This window comes from Drosophila bipectinata, chromosome 4, assembly GCF_030179905.1.
Source record: "Drosophila bipectinata strain 14024-0381.07 chromosome 4, DbipHiC1v2, whole genome shotgun sequence".
NCBI classification, from domain to species: domain Eukaryota; kingdom Metazoa; phylum Arthropoda; class Insecta; order Diptera; family Drosophilidae; genus Drosophila; species Drosophila bipectinata.
In genome coordinates this window covers 14485806-14505571 of record NC_091740.1, presented here as the reverse complement: position 1 = coordinate 14505571, position 19766 = coordinate 14485806, and the positions used below count along the sequence as shown (strand labels likewise).

Below are 19766 nucleotides of genomic sequence, written 5' to 3'. Positions count from 1 at the left end.
GTTGAGGTTGAGCAGGCTTCATCTGTATCAATCTGAAAATATGTTGACTTGCGAAATTCTCTTGGGAATTCTCGTTTTTCATTGCATTGTCACTGGAAATGCAAAAAGGATCTATTTTCAAAACCCAAAATGAAAAAAACCTATGTTAGCCCAGCCCAGCCGGCCCAATCCCAATCTCGGCCAAACCGTTTCGGCCGCAAAGCCATGCTGAGCGTTTTCCGGGATCAGGCCGGAATAGTTTGGTATGAGCTTCTAAAACCGAGTGTAACCGTTGATGGCAAACGCTACCAGCAACAATTGGAAGAATTAAAAGAATCTCTGCTCCAAAAACGCCCAGAATACGCAAAAATGCGCAGAATTGGGAAACGCCGTCTCATATGCATAGACCTGGTAGACTAAGATAAGCGCTACTAAAAATAGATCTAAGCGCGTGCGCTTCCGCTGTCTTCTTTTGTTTTCTCTTCTCGTACGCTTTCGGCCTAAGGTAAGCTTTATCACATTGATCATTATGATGATTGTCATTATTATCATGGTTTTGGTAATTGTGTATATCTGCTGCTGCTGGTAAAATGCATTTTTTGTTGTTGTTGTTGTTGTTGTCAATTATTGCTCTAGGGTCCCTTTATAAGGGCATAGGACAATATTGGCAATATCCTTAAAGGATCAAAAGTTATTGCTTGGTGAGTTTTATTTTTGATCAAAAAAAATAAAAATCACAAATAATCATTATTTTTGAGTTTTATTTTTTTTGTTATAGCTTATTGATTTGTGATTTTTATTTTTTCGATAAAAAATAATGTTTAACCATAGAAGAAAAAGTATAAGAATTAAAAACAAGAAAGCAAAGCTAACTTCGGGCGGAGCCGAAGTTGATATACCCTTGCAGCTAAAACCGGATATATATCGCAGACATCGTATATAATTGGCCGATCCTTATGATTAAATCATAATAAAACCAATTAATTACAATAAAAAATCTAAAAAAAAGTCCCAAGTTTCTATCTTCAAAAATACGAAAGTTGATTTTTCTACCAATTAGCATTTCCGATCGTTCAGTTATATTTCAGCTATAAGATATAGTCAACCGATCGTTATGAAATTTGGTAGATCGGATTAACTGACCAAAAACAGAAAGTGTACCAAGCGCCAGCTTTCTATCATCAAAAACACGAAAGTTGGGTCATTTGCGATCGTTCAGTTATATGGCAGCTATAGGATATAGTCGACCGATCCTAATGAAATTTTGTAGGTCGGATTAACTAACCAAAAATATAATCTGTACCAAGTTCCATCTTTCTATCTTCAAAAACACGAAAGTTGGGTAATTTCCGATCGTTCAGTTATATGGCAGCTATAAGATATAGTCGGCCGATCCTTATGAAATTTGGCATGTCGTAATATTTTGCCAAAAATAGCTCTCATGTCAAATTTGAACTCTCTAACTCTAAAAACACCAAAGTTATACCATTCCCGATCAATCAGTTATATGGCAGCTATAGGATATAGTCGGCCGATCCGGGCCGTTCCGACTTATATACTGCGTGCAAAGGAAAGAAGGGTGTGTGCAAAGTTTCAAGTCGATAGCTTTAAAACTGAGAGACTAGTTTGCGTAGAAACAGACAGACGGACAGACGAACATGCTCATATCAACTCAGGAGGTGATCCTGATCAAGAATATATATACTTTATAGGGTCGGAGATGTCTCCTTCACTGCGTTGCACACTTTTGGACAAAATTATAATACCCTCTGCAAGGGTATAACAAGAAAGCAAAGCTAACTTCGGGCGGAGCCGAAGTTGATATACCCTTGCAGCTAAAACCGGATATATATCGCAAACATCGGATATAGTTGGCCGACCCTTATGATTACATCATAATAAAACCAATTAATTACAATAAAAAATCTAAAATATAGTCCCAAGTTTCTATCTTCAAAAATACGAAAGTTGATATTTCTACCAAAAACCATTTCCGATCGTACAGTTATATGTCAGCTATAAGATATAGTCAACCGATCGTATAGGATATAGTCGGCCGATCCTAATGAAATTTTGTAGGTCGGATTAACTGACCAAATATAGAATGCGTACCAAGTTCCAGCTTTCTATCTTCAAAAACACGAAAGTTGGGTCATTTCCGATCGTTCAGTTATATGGCAGCTATAGGATATAGTCAGCCGATCCTTATGAAATTTGGCATGTCGTAATATTTTGCCAAAAATAGCTCTCATGTCAAATTTGAACTCTCTAACTCTAAAAACACCAAAGTTATACCATTCCCGATCAATCAGTTATATGGCAGCTATAGGATATAGTCGGCCGATCCGGGCCGTTCCGACTTATATACTGCGTGCAAAGGAAAGAAGGGTGTGTGCAAAGTTTCAAGTCGATAGCTTTAAAACTGAGAGACTAGTTTGCGTAGAAACAGACAGACGGACAGACGAACATGCTCATATCAACTCAGGAGGTGATCCTGATCAAGAATATATATACTTTATAGGGTCGGAGATGTCTCCTTCACTGCGTTGCACACTTTTGGACAAAATTATAATACCCTCTGCAAGGGTATAACAAGAAAGCAAAGCTAACTTCGGGCGGAGCCGAAGTTGATATACCCTTGCAGCTAAAACCGGATATATATCGCAAACATCGGATATAGTTGGCCGACCCTTATGATTACATCATAATAAAACCAATTAATTACAATAAAAAATCTAAAATATAGTCCCAAGTTTCTATCTTCAAAAATACGAAAGTTGATATTTCTACCAAAAACCATTTCCGATCGTACAGTTATATGTCAGCTATAAGATATAGTCAACCGATCGTATAGGATATAGTCGGCCGATCCTAATGAAATTTTGTAGGTCGGATTAACTGACCAAATATAGAATGCGTACCAAGTTCCAGCTTTCTATCTTCAAAAACACGAAAGTTGGGTCATTTCCGATCGTTCAGTTATATGGCAGCTATAGGATATAGTCAGCCGATCCTTATGAAATTTGGCATGTCGTAATATTTTGCCAAAAATAGCTCTCATGTCAAATTTGAACTCTCTAACTCTAAAAACACCAAAGTTATACCATTTCCGATCAATCAGTTATATGGCAGCTATAGGATATAGTCGGCCGATCCCGGCCGTTCCGACTTATATACTGCGTGCAAAGAAAAGAAGGGTGTGTGCAAAGTTTCAAGTCGATAGCTTTAAAACTGAGAGACTAGTTTGCGTAGAAACAGACAGACGGACAGACGGACAGACGGACATGCTCATATCAACTCAGGAGGTGATCCTGATCAAGAATGTATATACTTTATAGGGTCGGAGATGTCTCCTTCACTGCGTTGCACACTTTTGACCAAAATTATAATACCCTCTGCAAGGGTATAATTAAAAATCATCAAGGATATTCATAGTGTATCCTTAAAGGATAAAAACGTGCTAGTCAAGCTTGTTCTATGTTGATTGGAAGTGATTGATTTATTCATTTAAAAATAGCGACAAATTCTGGGATATTAAAGTCGCCCACCGCTACGAGTTGGTCACGATCCGTCATAAGATTAGAGACGTATCGAATAGCGGACAAATGCTGCCAATTTGTAGGCGGTTCAGACATAGGAGGTATATATGAACATGTGATGTATAAAGCTTTCACGGACATAGTGATTTTAACGCAAATAAATTCTATGTCACCAAACTCATGGGATTTCACCTCTTCAGAAGCAAGAGTAGAGTCTACCAAAATGAGGACTCCACCTCCTCTTCGCTGAGATCGATACCGTCTAAAAGTGGTGTACTTACTTGGAAAAACTTCGGAGCTAAAGATCTCCGGATTTAACCAAGTTTCTGTAAATGCTATTATATGGAATGCAAAAAAAGAACTATCAGAATATAGCTTGAGGAGTTTGCTACGTAGCCCCCTAGTATTCTGATAGGTTTATCGAGCCCATTACCACCCCCAAAACAGAAATTTGGTTGTAGCGCCAGTTTGTTAATGTTTTTTGAAAAAATTTTCATTCCAAACTGTTTAAATGGCTAATCTTAACGTAATAATAAAAAATTTTCCAAATCGGATAATTGTTACAGGAGTTATAGGCTTTTTAGTCGCTTTCCCTACTGAATCAGTAGGTGATTCAGTTAGTTGTTTTCTTTTGCACTAAAAATTTTTTACAGAGAATCCATACCGTAAAAATTTAAAGTTGACAAATTTAACGGTTGACACTTTTTACAGATATACATATATAATATATCCTTATATCCTATAGATTCTATAGAACGATCGGAAATGAGACTGCGGGCTTTTTTTTAAACTTTTTTTAAACTTAGTAATCTAATATATTTGTTTTGTTATGAAATTCTCATAAACTATAGATCTGGTTAGCACTATATCTGACATATTTTAACTTCGGTTCTTTACAAAGTTAGCTTTCCAGTTAAAAATTTAATAATTTAAAATTAAGTGTTTAATCTGCTGGTTTACAAACTGAGACATGCCATTTAAAGACATGAAACTTACTCGAATAAATTGTAACTACAATCAAAATATATTTTCTGAGTTTTACTTCGAAGGGCGCAGAAGCGTTAACTTGTTAACGCCCATTTACAGACCGGATCCTATTGGCTTACTCTCACATCAATTTGTAAAACACCCCTTGTGTGTGGGGGTTCTTTTGCTTACACACTCCTATTGGTTAAAAATTGAAATGGAAGAAAGTGCACAGATTTTCTTACCGATTTTGAATTTGTAGAAGTTCATCCAAACTGTAGTTGTTTACAATTTTTGGTCGGCTGTCAATGTCAGAGAAAAATTTTCTTTGATAGTTCGTTTTCGGTAACATTTTATAACGTGAAAGTTGTTCACATTTTTTATTTACGGAAATATGTAAACATTACGGTTGATTTTTGCTACAAAGAAGTACTTAAATGTGGTATATGCAATCACCTTCAAGATATTTATTAATAACGTAAACAAATAATTTTACATGAACAAATAAAATTTAAATATAAAAAAATAAAAAATGCAAAATAATGCAAAGAATGCAAGGGGTTTAAATAATGCAAAGAAGACAAACCTCTTCATTAAAATAAATTTTGCTTAAATTTTAAAATCAATTATAAAATATCTTAGTTACGATTTTTTTAAAGAACAAGCAAGTAATCTCTCCCATAAAAATTTAAAGTTGTTACTTCAAGATGCGAAGTTCATTTAATTATTTCCGGTACTCATAGAGTATAAGATTAAATTTTACATTGTGATCTTTTTTTATTGAATACTAATCAAATTCATATAATCCAGTTTCGACAGCCGTGTCGGTCTGCTTAAGTCCGTCTATTTGTCTGACTTCTCCTTATAGTAGTTTATTCTCGGTACTCGGTACTCGAAAAATTCAAAAGTATATTGTATTTGTGTAAATGTGTGTAACTTAGGGAAGGAATCGACTCCAAACCCTCCAACTCCAACATATTTCTCAAATAACATATTTTCAAGAATTTTGAATCTAATTATCTTTCTTTTTTTTAATCTATAAAAACAAAATATCGCCAAATCAGTCGATTTTTAGAACAGTTACACCCATTTATATCCTGATTCCCAACCAGCTTGTTTTAATTTTGAACTTGTGAAAGTTCCTGCTTGGAACTTAGCTTCGTATGGTATCTACGCAGATCAAGTTAAACTTTTTTTTTTTCGCACACCTGCCCCCAAAAAAGAAATCGTGTTGTATTTAAAAAAAAAACTTTTTGGAGCCCAACTATTCAAATGGCTAATCTACAATCGGAAAATTTTTGAGATATAGATTTTTTGTTTTTTTTTCACTGGATTGGTCCATTTTTTATTTCGAAAACATCCCAAAAGTAAGAAAACAATCTTATTGGTGATTGTTTTCATACAAGTATGGAAAAAGTATGAAAAAAAGGATGAGTACCGGATATCATATAGTCGGGAAACTCGACTACAGAGGACTTTTCTTATTTTTGGCCTTTGTGATAATTCTTATTTTGCCTATATTTTTAACGAGTTCATGCCAAACCAGTTGATTTTTCAAAACCTCTTCTGAATCAATTATTATACACTTGCACAGGGTATTATAATTTTGTCCAAAAGTGTGCCACGCAGTGAAGGAGACATATCCGACCCTATAAAGTATATATATTCTTGATCAGGATCACCTCCTGAGTTGATATGAGCATGTCCGTCTGTCCGTCTGTCTCTTTCTACGCAAACTAGTATCTCAGTATTGAAGCTATCGACTTGAAACTTTGCACACACCCTTCTTTCCTTTGCACGCAGTATATAAGTCGGAACGGGCGGGATCGGCCAACTATATCCTATAGCTGCCATATAACTGATTGATCGGAAATGGTATAACTTTAGTGTTTTTAGAGTTAGAGACTTGAAATTTGACATGAGAGCTATTTTTGGCAAAATAATACGCCATGCCAAATTTCATAAGGATCGGCCGACTATATTTGGTAGAAATATCAACTTTCGTATTTTTAAAGATAGAAGCTTGGGACTTTTTTTTAGATTTTTTATTGTAATTTATTTATTTTATTATGATGTAATCATAAGGATCGGCTAACTATATCCGATGTTTGCGATATATATCCGGTTTTAACTGCAAGGGTAATCAACTTCGGCTCCGCCCGAAGTTAGCTTTGCTTTCTTGTTTTATGTCTAAATTTAATTTTATTTTGCATTTTTTTTTTTTTTATTGACTACAATTTGCAAGGGAAGAAAATCTAAAGCATAGGACAAATATTAAATAAGGTGATTGGAAAAAAATCCATAAAAAAAATCACATTGTGTCGGCCCTTTTGGTGAGTTGGTGAAAAGTGTTGAAAAAAAATAATTTTGGTGAGTTAATTTTATTCTCTTACTAAACATTAACGATACAACTATAAAGTTAATATTAATTGCGTAATACGTAAATACGTTACAATATTGCATTAACCTGGAACCCTCGGAAATGATTCCAATATAGAAGCTTGGAACCGGCATTTGCGACACACATCCGATCTTAACTGCAAGGGTATAACAGCTTAAAATAGAAAAGACAGAAAGATAAATAAAAATAATTAATTAGAACATATAAAATACATGTTTTTAAATTTTAAGGACAGCGTGTTGTGAAGTGATGGCTATGAAATCACCATTAATAAGTTTATGTAGGAAAAGACCCCAAGCATTATCGATTTGTTAAGTGGGATCCAGTATCGAACGGACCAAAGACATAAACAAACTTTTGGTGATAAACCAAGGTGACCTTGGTTTTATTAGAAGGGGTCGTTAAATTTTTTGTATCCCCTTCTAATAAAACCAAGGTCACCTTTAACCTTACATGTGGCAATCCCATAGAAAACAAGAAAGGAAAGCTAATTTCGGGCGGAGCCGAAGTTGATATAGCCTTGCAGTTAAAACCGGATATATATGGCAAAAATCGGATATAGTTGGCCGCTCTTTATGAGAATATCATAATGTAACCAATTTAATTGAATACAAAATTTAAAAAAAAAATCCCAAGCTTCTATCTTCAAAAATACCAAAGTTGGCATTTTTACGTTCAGTTATATGACAGCTTTAAGATATAGTCAGCTGATCGATATGAAATTTGGTAGTTCGGATCAACTGACCAAAAATAGAATCTTCCACAAAATTCCAGTTATAGGATATAGTCGGCCGATCCTTATGAAATTTAGTATGTCGTATAATTGTCGTAATATGCCGCCAAAAATAACATTCATATAAAATTCAAACTCTCTAACTCTAAAAGGAATGAAGGGTGTGCATAGTTTTAAGTCGATAGCTTTAAAACTGAGAGACTAGTTTGCGTAGAAACAGACAGACGGACAGACGGACAGACACGCCTTTATCAACTCAGGAGGTGATCCTGATAAAGAATATATATACTTTATAGGGTCGGAGATGTCTCCTTCACTGCTTTGCACACTTTTGACCAAAATTATAATACCCTCTGCAAGGGTATAAAAATTAGTCAGCTGGGATGTGTTGCGCTTCAGGAAAAGTGCATCTACCAGAAATTGAAACACCACCTGAACCATTGAACGGCTTACTTATCGGCGCGGATCTAGATTCTAACGTGTTCCTGCAGTCAATTCGAACATTCAAGTCATGATTTCAAATGACATTGTTTGGAGCAACAAAAATAGTTCGAAATACTAAAGCAAATGGTCAAAATTACAATTCTACATTCAAAATCAGAGGCTAAATTTATCATAAAATGGGCTCACCGCTGACAATTCCAAACGAGCTAAATAAATTCTTACAAATCTACTTTATGGGCGGCGAGGATTCCGGAAGCGCACTTGCCAATCGCGTGAATGCACGATGTGATTATAGTAACCTTGATTCATTTTATGCCAGACGTATCGTCAGCAAGCTAGATGCTTTATCGAACGAGCACAATGAATTGTTGAAAATATTCAAATCACATATGCACCAATTACAAAGCGATAATCACGCTATCGTCACAAAAAATATTGTTTACGCTATAGAACTAAGAGATTGACTTGCTGAATTACGATCAAATAACTTAAAAATAATATTGGCCTTTTGTTATTTTTATACTCCCTCGCGGTTCACAGCGCTCCACTTTATAGCTTATATTGTTAATTTAATTTATATAATTTATATAATTATATTATAATTTGTATTATTTAGAAATTAAAAAAGTCATCTGGTGGCAAAACAACCTTAGCCGAGTCAGCAAGTTATAATATATTGTATTATTTATTATGTAACTTATTATATTATTATAACTAATATATTATTATTTCATAGTTATTTCATAGAAAATATTTGTTGGGGAAAAATCATAGAAGTCCGAAAAAAAATGATAAAACCGAAGATTTCAACTTTGGAATCCAAAGTTTGGATAAGTGCTCCAATGATATGGTAACTGCTAGATGGAATTTTATATTTTGAGGTGGTATACATACATTTCCAAAATGATACGTACCAAAAACAATGATGGTCAACGCAATTACACGGTCTACATAATTCAATATATGGCAAATTAATTTGATCAATTTCTTCTCTTAGGTGTACCGCGGAAATTTATGTTTGTTGTGTACATTGGTTCACGCCTAAAGGTTATGGAGCAGCTAACTTTATTACATTATTACATAACATTAACTAACAGCTAACATATGAATGAAAAAAAAAATTGAAATACTGTGCTTATGCGATGCCGAATTGGTTTAATTTCACAATCTCAGCCGATTAGTGTGTGAATAAACGCCATTTCGTTAATGCACGAATCGGTGGTATAACGATTTGTACCGATTTGAATTAAATGGAAACGCCGTGCATAAAAGTTTAAATTGTGGAAATTTATTTTATATTATAGAAAAATTTATTTTTATCCATCGCGTTGCTTGGTTTTTTTACTGCTTGCGAAAGTCTGACCATCTCTAATAAAATCAAATCACAAGATGATATGTGATCCATAAACAGGGGTTATTTGTACATCACGCTTTTAAGAATTCGTGATTCGGATAAACATAGTAATATTTGATCAAATTGAAATATAAATTCAAGAATTTCAAAAGCCTGAGTTTTCCGCCTTAGATTTGCTTAGAAAAGTAGGAGCAGGTATTTTTCATTTGATATTTCACGCGATTCCAATTTTGAATTAAATACAGGGTTAACTTGCTCCAACGAAAAAAGTTTTCTGTTTTGCGAGAGATAAAGAATTATTTAGGGTCAACAATCTCACAAATAGACAACCATGTCGTCCACATGTAAAATTTTGATATCTCGCTGAAATTTAGCTGATAGGATCTGGGAAAAATAGAGTCTATAGAATATGTACTTTCAGGGCCGTAGCTAGAGCCTCGGGGGCCCTGGGGCAACAAGTAAATTTGGGGCCTCCTATACGGAAGTCTTTTGCCCCGGTGGGGCCCCTTTCCTTCGGGGGCCCTGGGGCACCGCCCCACCTGCCCCATGCTAGCTACGGCCCTGTGTACTTTATTGGGTAGAACATGATTTCTTGATTTTTTTTTTTTTTTACCGTCTGTAAGATAAATTTCTAATAAATTTGTTCTAATTAAAAATTGATAAGATGATTTAGTAAATATATTTTATATCCATGGACACAAATAGTAAGTTACAAAGTCACTTTTAATTAGACTAAGTAAACTCAATTATCCGCGTGTTTTATTTTCAAATGTTAATCGCCAAGCAATTTAACCCAATTAAAAATTGATGATGTTAGTCGTGTAAACAAAAGGCCATCACAGCCAACGGCAAACTGTGTAATGCTGTCCGCCTTCAAATAGAACACCTTTTATTTGCCTGTTGACAGAAACCACTCAACCGAATTATTGCCAACTCATCAGTGGGTATTTTAGACCATTTTTATCTACCCTACTGTCTAGTCATGTATCCATGCACATCAAAAGGCATATGCTTCTGAAAACAACCCTTAGCTCGATTAACGAAAATAAACATTTTCGATTTGAATAGGCTAACTGCATGGCGAGAGGTTTTGCATTTGAAACACGAAACCTAGGTGAGCAACAGGGGGAAAGGTTAAGGCACACCTTTGGCAACCAAAACTAAACTAATTAAGGATAATGGTATTTGTACAAAAAAAAAAAAATAATCCAATGCCCGATGTTCAAACCCTATTAGGGAGGTAGAACTTGTTAAATATTTTTAGCTGAGAGCTTGATATTTTGATTTAATTTTTTGTTGTGTTATTTCGACAAGTCAAAAATTATTAAAAATAATTATCTGTTTCACCGCAAACTAGTCTCTCAGTTTTAAAGCTATGGACTTGAAAATTTGCACCCACCCTTCTGTCCTTTGTATGCAGTATATAAGTCGGAACGGCCGACTATATCCTATAGCTGCAATATAACTCATTGATCGGAAATGCTGTAACTTTGTTGTTTTTGTAAGAGAGTTCGGATTTTGCATGAGTGCTATTTTTGACAAAATCTTTTTGAAATATAGTATGTATAGCAATACTATATTTCAAAAAGATCGACCGACTGTATCCTATAGCTGCCATGTTAATGAACGATCGGAAATGACACAACTTTCGTGTTTTAGAAGATGAAAAGTTGGAACTTTGTACAGATTCTATTTTTGGTTAGTTGACCCACTAAATTTCATAACGATCAGCCAACTGTATTCTATAGCTGCCATATAACTGAACGATTTTATTTGGTAAAAATACCAACTTTGGTTTTTTTGAAGATAGAAGCTTGGGACTTTTTTGTAGCTTTATTGTAATAAATTGGTTATATTATGATATTCTCATAAGGATCAACCAACTATATCCGATGTTTCCGGTTTTAGCTGCATGGGAGTATCATCCATGTAGCTTTCCTTCCTTTTAATACCTCCTGAGTTGATATGAGCAAGTCCGTCTGCCCAGCTGTCCGTCGGTCCGTCTGTCTGTCTGTCTGTTTCTACGCAAACTAGTCTCTCAGTTTTAAAGCTATCGACTTGAAACTTTGCACACACCCTTCTTTCTTTTGCACGCAGTATATAAGTATTCTATAGCTGCCATATAATTGATTGATCGGAAGTGGTATAACTTTGATGTTTTTGAAGTTAGAGAGTCAAATTTTACACGGGAGCTTTTTTTGGCAGAATAATATTACATGGCAAATTTCATGAGGATTTGCCGACTATATCCTATAGTTGCCAGATTTTTGTTTGGTCAGTTTATCCGACCTACCAAATTTCAAAACGATCGGTCGACTATATCATATAGCTGCCATAAAACTGAACGATCGAAAATGGTATTTGGTAGAAATACCATCTTTGGTATTTTTGAAGATAGAAGCTTAGGACTTTTTTTTAGATATTTATTGTATTCAATTGGTTATATTATCATATTCTCATAAAGAGCGGCCAACTATATCCTATGTTTGCGATATATATCCGGTTTTAACTGCAAGGGTAAATAAACTTCGGTTCCGCCCGAAGTTAGCTTTTCTTTCTTGTTTTTCATTTACAAACGGCAAATAAGAATCGGAAACTAAATTTCTATTCCTTTGCAGACAGTATATAAGTGGAAATTGATTCAAAGTTGCAAATTTTATAAGTATGTGCCGACTATATCCTATAGTTTTCATATAACTAAATGATCGGAATTGACCCATGTATTGGATAAGTAGTATTTTTGAGGATAGAAAAAAAAAATTGTTTTGTACGAAATGGATTTTTTAATGACACTTCCATAAGACCCACCCTTGCAGAAGGTATCAAAATTTTGGTCAGAGTGTGTTACGTAGTGAATTAGACTTCTCCCACGCTACAATTTATATATATCCTTAATCAGGAACAGTAATGCGTTAAGTAATGCTTATATTACTTTTTTGGTTGGTTTCCTATGAACTCCCTAAGTCCGAACTCTCTAACTCTAAAAAAACCAAAGTTACAGCATATCCGATTAATCAGTCATATGGCAGCTATAGGATATAGTGGGCCGTTCCCGATCGTGATGAGTTTTATACTGCGTGCAACGGAAAGAACAGTGTGTACAAAATTTCAAGTCAGCTTTAAAACAGAGAAACTAGTTTGCGTAGAAACAGATAGACAGACAGACGGACACGCTATATAAACTCAGGAGGTGATCCTGATCAAGATCATATTACTTTATAGGGTCGGAGATGTCTCCTTCAGGGCGTTTCACACTTTTGACCAAACTTATAATACCCTCTGAAAGGGTATTAAAATAACTTAAAGAGGAATGAAGTTAACTCATGATACCTGAGAGCAGGAAATTTCGTGTTTTTTTTTAAATTTCGTTTATTACAGCATCTAGTATCTGCAGAATTTAAAAAATATTTTAAATTTTAATAGTTTGTCAACCAGTTATATACATTTTTATTTATGTACTGCTTTATTTAACGACAATAGTTCGCTTAGAATTTGATAGACTGCCTGAAAGACGGGAACGACAGGAATATACAACATATTATAGAGCCGGAGTACATCTGAGTATTTTGGCTAAAATTATAATACATTTGGGTTTTTTACATTTGAAGTGAAAATTGTAGTTTCCGGTGAATTGAAATTTCGGTTACTTGCGGTTGAAATGGATTGAAATGATTTGCGGTTGAAATTAAGGTTACTTCCTTAATTTGGCTTTTGAGCAAATTGTAGAATTTCCCAAACTGCACAATGGGAAATTTTTTTGGCATAAACTCTAGTTTTAAAGATAAAAACTTGAAATTTGCTATATATACTATTAAGATTAATGTGTAATTTCGGATTTTGTTGCTTTTTGAATCAGACCATTGCCTTCATCCACCCACCCCCCACCCCCATACCAATAAATTAAATTTGTAAAATTATTTTTAATTTGAGTGTCTAAGTTTTCTTTTTCGTTTATTATGAGAGATGTTGATTCTTTAATATACGAAATTTTCAGAAGACGGCAAAATCCTGTGGATTGCGGAGATTTATTCAGCCAAATAACTCTTTCTGCTTGATCTACCATTTTAATACCTAATATTTAATACCTATTGAGGTCACAAAAAGAGAGTCATCTAATGTTGGAGATTCAGTTATGTTACATTTTTGTTTGTATAAGCTATGACCTGTATAACCATCAAAACCGTAGCTGAAAATAAGTAAGCACTGAGTTATATCTGTAAGCGATTCACAGACTTCCTCTTGCATGAGTAGTATTCTGTTGAAGCCGCTTTTAAAACAAAATGCCTGTTATTTTCATTAGATTTTCTTGCCGAAATGGTGGCATCGTGGAGTAAAAGAGAACTTGAATTGTTATTTTCTTCTGCAAGTTCAAATGCTAATTTTCTTTTGAGCCTTACGCCAGCATCCTCATAATTCATTTTTGGGCGACCTCGTTTATTCGATGACATATTTTGAGCACAAAAGCTTAAACTCATATTGCCGGCTAACCACAAAGAGTGTTTTTTCTTAAATTGGTCCATTATACGGTAGCATTTTGCCAAATGTTTTTTAATAGAACCAATGAAACAATTAATTTTGGTTAATATTTGCTGATTTAAAGATCCTCATCAAATTGCTCGCCGTAAAGTTGTATTTGTATGTAGCTTCTTAGAGCATCTTCCGAGCGCTTAAACGGAATCGGAATCTTCAAAAAACACGAAATGGGTCATTTCCGATCGTTCAGTTATATGGCAGCTATAAGATATAGTCGGCCGATCCTTATGAAATTTGGCATGTCGTAATGGTTTGCCAAAAATAGCTCTAGTGTCAAATTTGACACTCTCTAACTCTAAAAACACCAAAGTTATACCATTTCCGATCAATCAGTTATATGGCAGCCGTTCCGACTTATATACTGCGTGCAAAGGAAAGAAGGGTGTGTGCAAAGTTTCAAGACGATAGCTTCAAAACTGAGAGACTAGTTCGCGTAGAAACGGACAGACAGACGGACAGACGGACATGCTCATATCAACTCAGGAGGTGATCCTGATCAAGAATATATATACTTTATAGGGTCGGAGATGTCTCCTTCACTACGTTGCACACTTTTGGACAAAATTATAATACCCTCTGCAAGGGTATAAAGATACACATATAAAACAGTTCTCAGTTGGACAACAAGTCATAATAATCAAAACATGTAATCTAAGATACATTTATACTTTGATACGATTTGCCATAATCAGAAATAATAAATCAATTTGTTGCTCCACAAAATAAACAGTGAAAGTTTGCAAAGATTTTTCACTAATTTGAGCACACAACAAAGTCAATCGAACAGCTGATTTTGTTCGTTTATTAAAATAATAGTGTTGTTAGTAAAAAATCTTAGATAACGGCTCTTGGCTAATTAGGGTATGTAAATTCAAAATATATATTTTATTTTTAAAAATAAATTGTAAAATAATTTGATTTTATGCCAAAAAAATTGACTTTTTTCCCATAGTGAACTGGTAAAAAAAATATTTATGTGTGTCTGTTTATAAATGTTGCTCTGAAAATTATTTTTTCTCTCCCTTTCAAGTAAAAACTCCCTTATTCAATTATAGAATGCGTGTGAATCGAGTAATTGAAAGGAGACTGTCCCTAGAGACCATTTCGTTAGAGATAATAAGGTTAGCAAAAAGTTATAAAGTACAGATTGTTAAGCTTAATGCCCTTGTTATTTCATGCCCTCGCTTGGATTGCAAACGGGAAAAGAAACAAATGATTACAGGACCCCTGAGATCTGTAAGGAAAAATGAGGGTTGAAGGAATTACAAACCAGTGAGGTAAATAATGACCAAATTATGTTAGTATTTAGAAAAACAGCAGATTGCTTACAATCTGGCAGATGTACTCAGCTTATCTATTAAGTTAACTAGGTTTATTTGCAATCATTTGTATAAGAGAAGGTTTAGACATAGTCTTAGTCGATTACGAATAGAAAAGTTCAAATTGAAAATATTGTTAAAGAACAATATTCTTTAACAATACAATATAGACTATTATTATTAGTAAGACTATACTGCTATTTCGCTCCAATAAAAAGTTAAAAAACCTCTTGTTTTTTTAAATTTTTATGGGAAAATACATAGGATTAATATTATGTAGTACAGAAGTGACAGAAGAGTTACGGAAGTTTTAATATCCCTGTATTACATTAACTCTGTTCACCGCACTTTCATGCTCATGGAGCACAAAAAAATGAATTCCAAAAACCGAAATAAATCAATAAAATAATGAAATAAAGAAATAAATAACCAATTATGCCACACTTTGCCACACTCGATACAAAATTTGATTATTACTATTAAAAAATTTATAAAAAACAAGAAAGGAAAGCTAACTTTGGGCGGAGCCGAAGTTTATATACCCTTGCAGTTAAAACCGGATATACATATATCGCAAACATCGGATATAGTTGGCCGATCCTTATGGGATTATGAATATATAATCCAATTTATTACAATACAAAATCTAAAAAAAGTCCCAAGCTTCTATCTTCAAACATACCAAAGTTGGTATTTCTACCAAAAACCATTTCCGATCGTTCAGTTATATGGCAGCTATAAGATATAGTCGGCCGATCGTTATAAAATTCGGTAGGTCGGATAAAATGACCAAAAATATAATCTGTATCAAGTTCCAGCTTTCTATCTTTAAAAACACGAAAGTTATCAATATTAAAAATTTATTGATAATATTACATAAAATAATGTTAAATTGTGTTCTACCGAATATAATATATTATAATATATTCAAAAAATATTTCGATATATAATATACTATAATATCTTATAATATTATATATTGAAAATTTATGAAAACTTTAAAAAAAATTGTACAAAATATTGAGCTGGGAAATTTCCAAGATTTTTGTCATTTCACCCAAACATAGTAACCATTCTTTGATAAAAATTCGGTTACCTTTTGAAATTTAAAAACTGAAAATAACTTTTTTTTTATTTATTATAATTTATTTTTTTCTTTTGTATAGTTTTTTTTATAAAATTTTATTTTTATTATTTTATATTTATTTTATTAAGATTTTTATCCTGACTCCAAAATGGCACTCCGTTCCAGAATCCGATACCAAATGCCGAAAAATTAAAGTTGTAATTTTGTTGCAATCGCAGTGCGACAAAAAAAAATTGAAGGAACTTTTAAGAGCCCTAAAAGGAATTGTTTATTAGGCCGCATATAGCACAAAATCAGGGTTTTCAAATATTTGTAACACCCTCAAAAACTTGATTTATTTGGAAAAAGCCGTTTTTCATGATTTTTTTGCAAGCTTAAAAATTCCTAAGCTGAGAAGGATTGAACCAAATAATTTGATTTTTGGAATCTATTAATTTTATTAATATTGTGGTTACAAACAATGACTGATCTAATCCAACAGGCTTCTCCGTGTGAAATCGCTGTTTATATATAATATGTCCTGTTGAGCCATCAAACCCGTAGCTGGAAATTAATTTGCAAATGCGTTGCTTGCAAATGAGCAGTTATGTCATTCTGCATTTAAAATAAGCGGTCAGCAGAATGATTTAATAAAATCTGCAGCGATAATTCAACTTTAGATTCAGATTAAGTTATTTTAACTTGTTCTGGTCTGCATTTTAATTTCATTTTTGTAACTTCCGAATAAGTGGCATAAATATCGCATCCATGGAGCTTACTTATGGCTTTTATATTAACATATTGTCGTTTTGTTAAATTGTGAATTAAAAATGCTAAAGCATTTTAGGACTTATTGTGGCCATCTCTTTCCGCTTAAATTGCTTCGTCATACCAGCTATATTTTCTCTATTCAATGCTTTTTGCAGTGGAGAAGAAGAGACACCCGTTTTCAATTTTTTGGCCAATGTAGAAGTTGCAAGAACAGTGGCATGGATTCTTCAGTTTGATCGACCAGATCAGATGCCAATTTTTGCTTTAACCTGGGTCCTGCCTCAGTGTATGTCAAGCGTTTGCGACCAGGCTTTTTGCGTGGAATATCATCTTAAAAAAACTCAATTTTTAAAGATGGTGCGAGCCATTGCGCATCTTTCAAACGGTCGAGCATTCTTTTGCATTTTGGCAAATTAGTGTTAATGAATCCAAAGAATACCCTGAGTTTCCCTTTTTTTTATGCTTTGCTGGACATCACTTAATTCAGCCTCATCAATATCTTGCAAAACAAACTGATGCACAGCAGCTTTTTGGCGGTTGTTGTCGCCCCAAACGTCAAACAACGTTGAATGCAAAAATGTAACTGCAACTGCAACATTTGAGTATTGCCGAAAATCGGGCAAAAACGGGCAAAAATGGTAACCACTATTTGATTGTTAACAGTTTGGTTAATAACAATCAGCTTCAAAACTGCCACGATTGGCCTAGACTCACAAGTTACACTCCACAGAAAGCAGCGGCCTAAAAACACACCTACAACACATTGTACGATTGGAAAATATAACACATGTACTAAACATTGAATGCTAATAATTAATTTTACATACCTGTCTGTTTTTACGCAAACTAGTCTCTCAGTTTTAAAGCTATTGACTTTAAACTTTTCACACACCCTTTTTTCCTTTGCATGCAGTATATAAGTCGGAACGGCCCGGTTCGGCAGACGGTTCCTATAGCTGCCATATAACTGAACGATCGGGAATGACGCAACTTTCGTGTTCTATTTTTGGTCAGTTAATCCCATCTACCACATTTCATAACGATCGGCCGACTTTATCTTATAGCTACCACATAACTGAATGATTGGATATGGTACTTGGTAAAAATATTAACATTGGAATTTTTTAATGTAGAAGCTTGGGATTTTTTTTTTTAGATTTTTTATTGTAATAATTGGTTATATTATAATAATCTCATAAGGATTGCCCAACTATATCCGATTTTTTCGATATAAGTATATCCGGTTTTAAGCTGCAAGGGTATATCAAAATTATCAACATTTTGATTATTTTGTATGGTTTTAAGTTGTAATAGCACAACAATGTCACAAAAAGACTGGATTCGCTAAAATTTTTATTGCAGACTTTTTGTTTGTATCCGTCAAATCCCCATTTTTCAATTAAAATAAGGTTATCATACTGAAGTTTTGCAATCCGCCTCGCAGCGTACCTCTATGACAAGCGAAAGGACCTCATTCATGTTGGCTTTGCTACACATTGCCTTTGATTACATTGTGTCCAAAATAAACCAAAATTTTTTGAAAATGTATCCAATACATATCGTAAACACTCACATTTACACTATTAGGTCGAATAAAACAAAAAACCGTGTTTAAAATATTTGTAACACCCTCAAAATCTTCGTGACTTTTTTGCGCTTAAAAACTCCTAAACGCGTAATTTTAAGCCGATTTTAAAATTTCCGACGTTTTTCAATAGTTAAATGTTGTAGCTTTTGAAAAATTATCTTACATTTTTTAAACAAAAAGGATAACATTTTTACACAAGAAACTGACATTCGCATTTTGTTAATGTTTTTGGGACTTTGACGCCATTTTTTCGGTACAACTTACAAGATATGCTATCATTTTTGTCACATATCAATATTGTCGCATTAATCCTGAATAATACGAGACCAATTTTATTGGTCTCAATGCAAGTCAGAGCATTTTTACTAATGCTTCAAAAAAACCAGTTTGCTATGTAGAAGCTTGGTCATTTTAGTGGCAGTTTTGTTACTTTTCAAACATTTTTGTTGTTATGATTTTTGAATTTTGTCCGCGACCACTGTGCATCGACTTCTTGCTTAGTGCTTTGCGTATGACTTGCCTTTTGCCGCATTTGGCGCAGGCCCTCTTTTTCCGCAGTGGATACAGCAGCTCCTATCAATGGAGATTTGGCAATTGATCGCAATGAGGCCAACTTCCAGGCATCTATAGCACCTCGGTTGACTGTACTTCGCTTGGATCGGACACACTGTTCATCCAATTCTCACCTTCCCTTTGTTTGCAGCTAAGACCCCAATCTTTCTAGGCAGTCCAATGATAGTAGTTTTGCGTGTCCCTAGATCTGGCGCACGGGCTCCTTATCAGGACTGGTTTCACGTCCACGTCGAACTGTTCGTCCATTGCTATGCGAGCGTCATCTCCGCGCTAAAGGTTAATGGTCTCTTATCTCCAAGTACTTCATCTTAGGGTCCTCGAGGTTCTCCCTCACAGCGTCCGTTCTGTCCACTCGGTTTTTGGGCGGGCACTAACCTCACCGAGGTTCGCGGAGCCTTTGCCAGGGATGATTGCACGCCTTTTAGGGGCTGGAACCGTGCTATCCTGGCTAGACCGTCGCCAAGTATCTGTCTGGGCTGCCACTTCCTTGAACCGCATGA

At 34.4% G+C, this 19766-nt stretch overlaps 1 protein-coding gene across 2 annotated transcripts in view; it reads left to right on the top strand.

Annotated features, from left to right (window-relative positions):
* Positions 1 to 15031: 15031 nt before the first annotated feature.
* The window catches only part of fuss (SKI family transcriptional corepressor fussel), a 208480-nt gene continuing 203745 nt past the window's right edge, over positions 15032 to 19766 (top strand). The window contains exons 1-2 of one of the 2 annotated variants that reach the window (XM_070282413.1): positions 15032 to 15070; positions 15156 to 15226. The gene's annotated coding sequence lies outside the window, so the exon portion shown is untranslated. Of the gene's footprint in view, positions 15071 to 15155; positions 15227 to 19766 lie in introns of those variants that run through there. The other variant, XM_070282414.1, reaches the window with a different exon arrangement.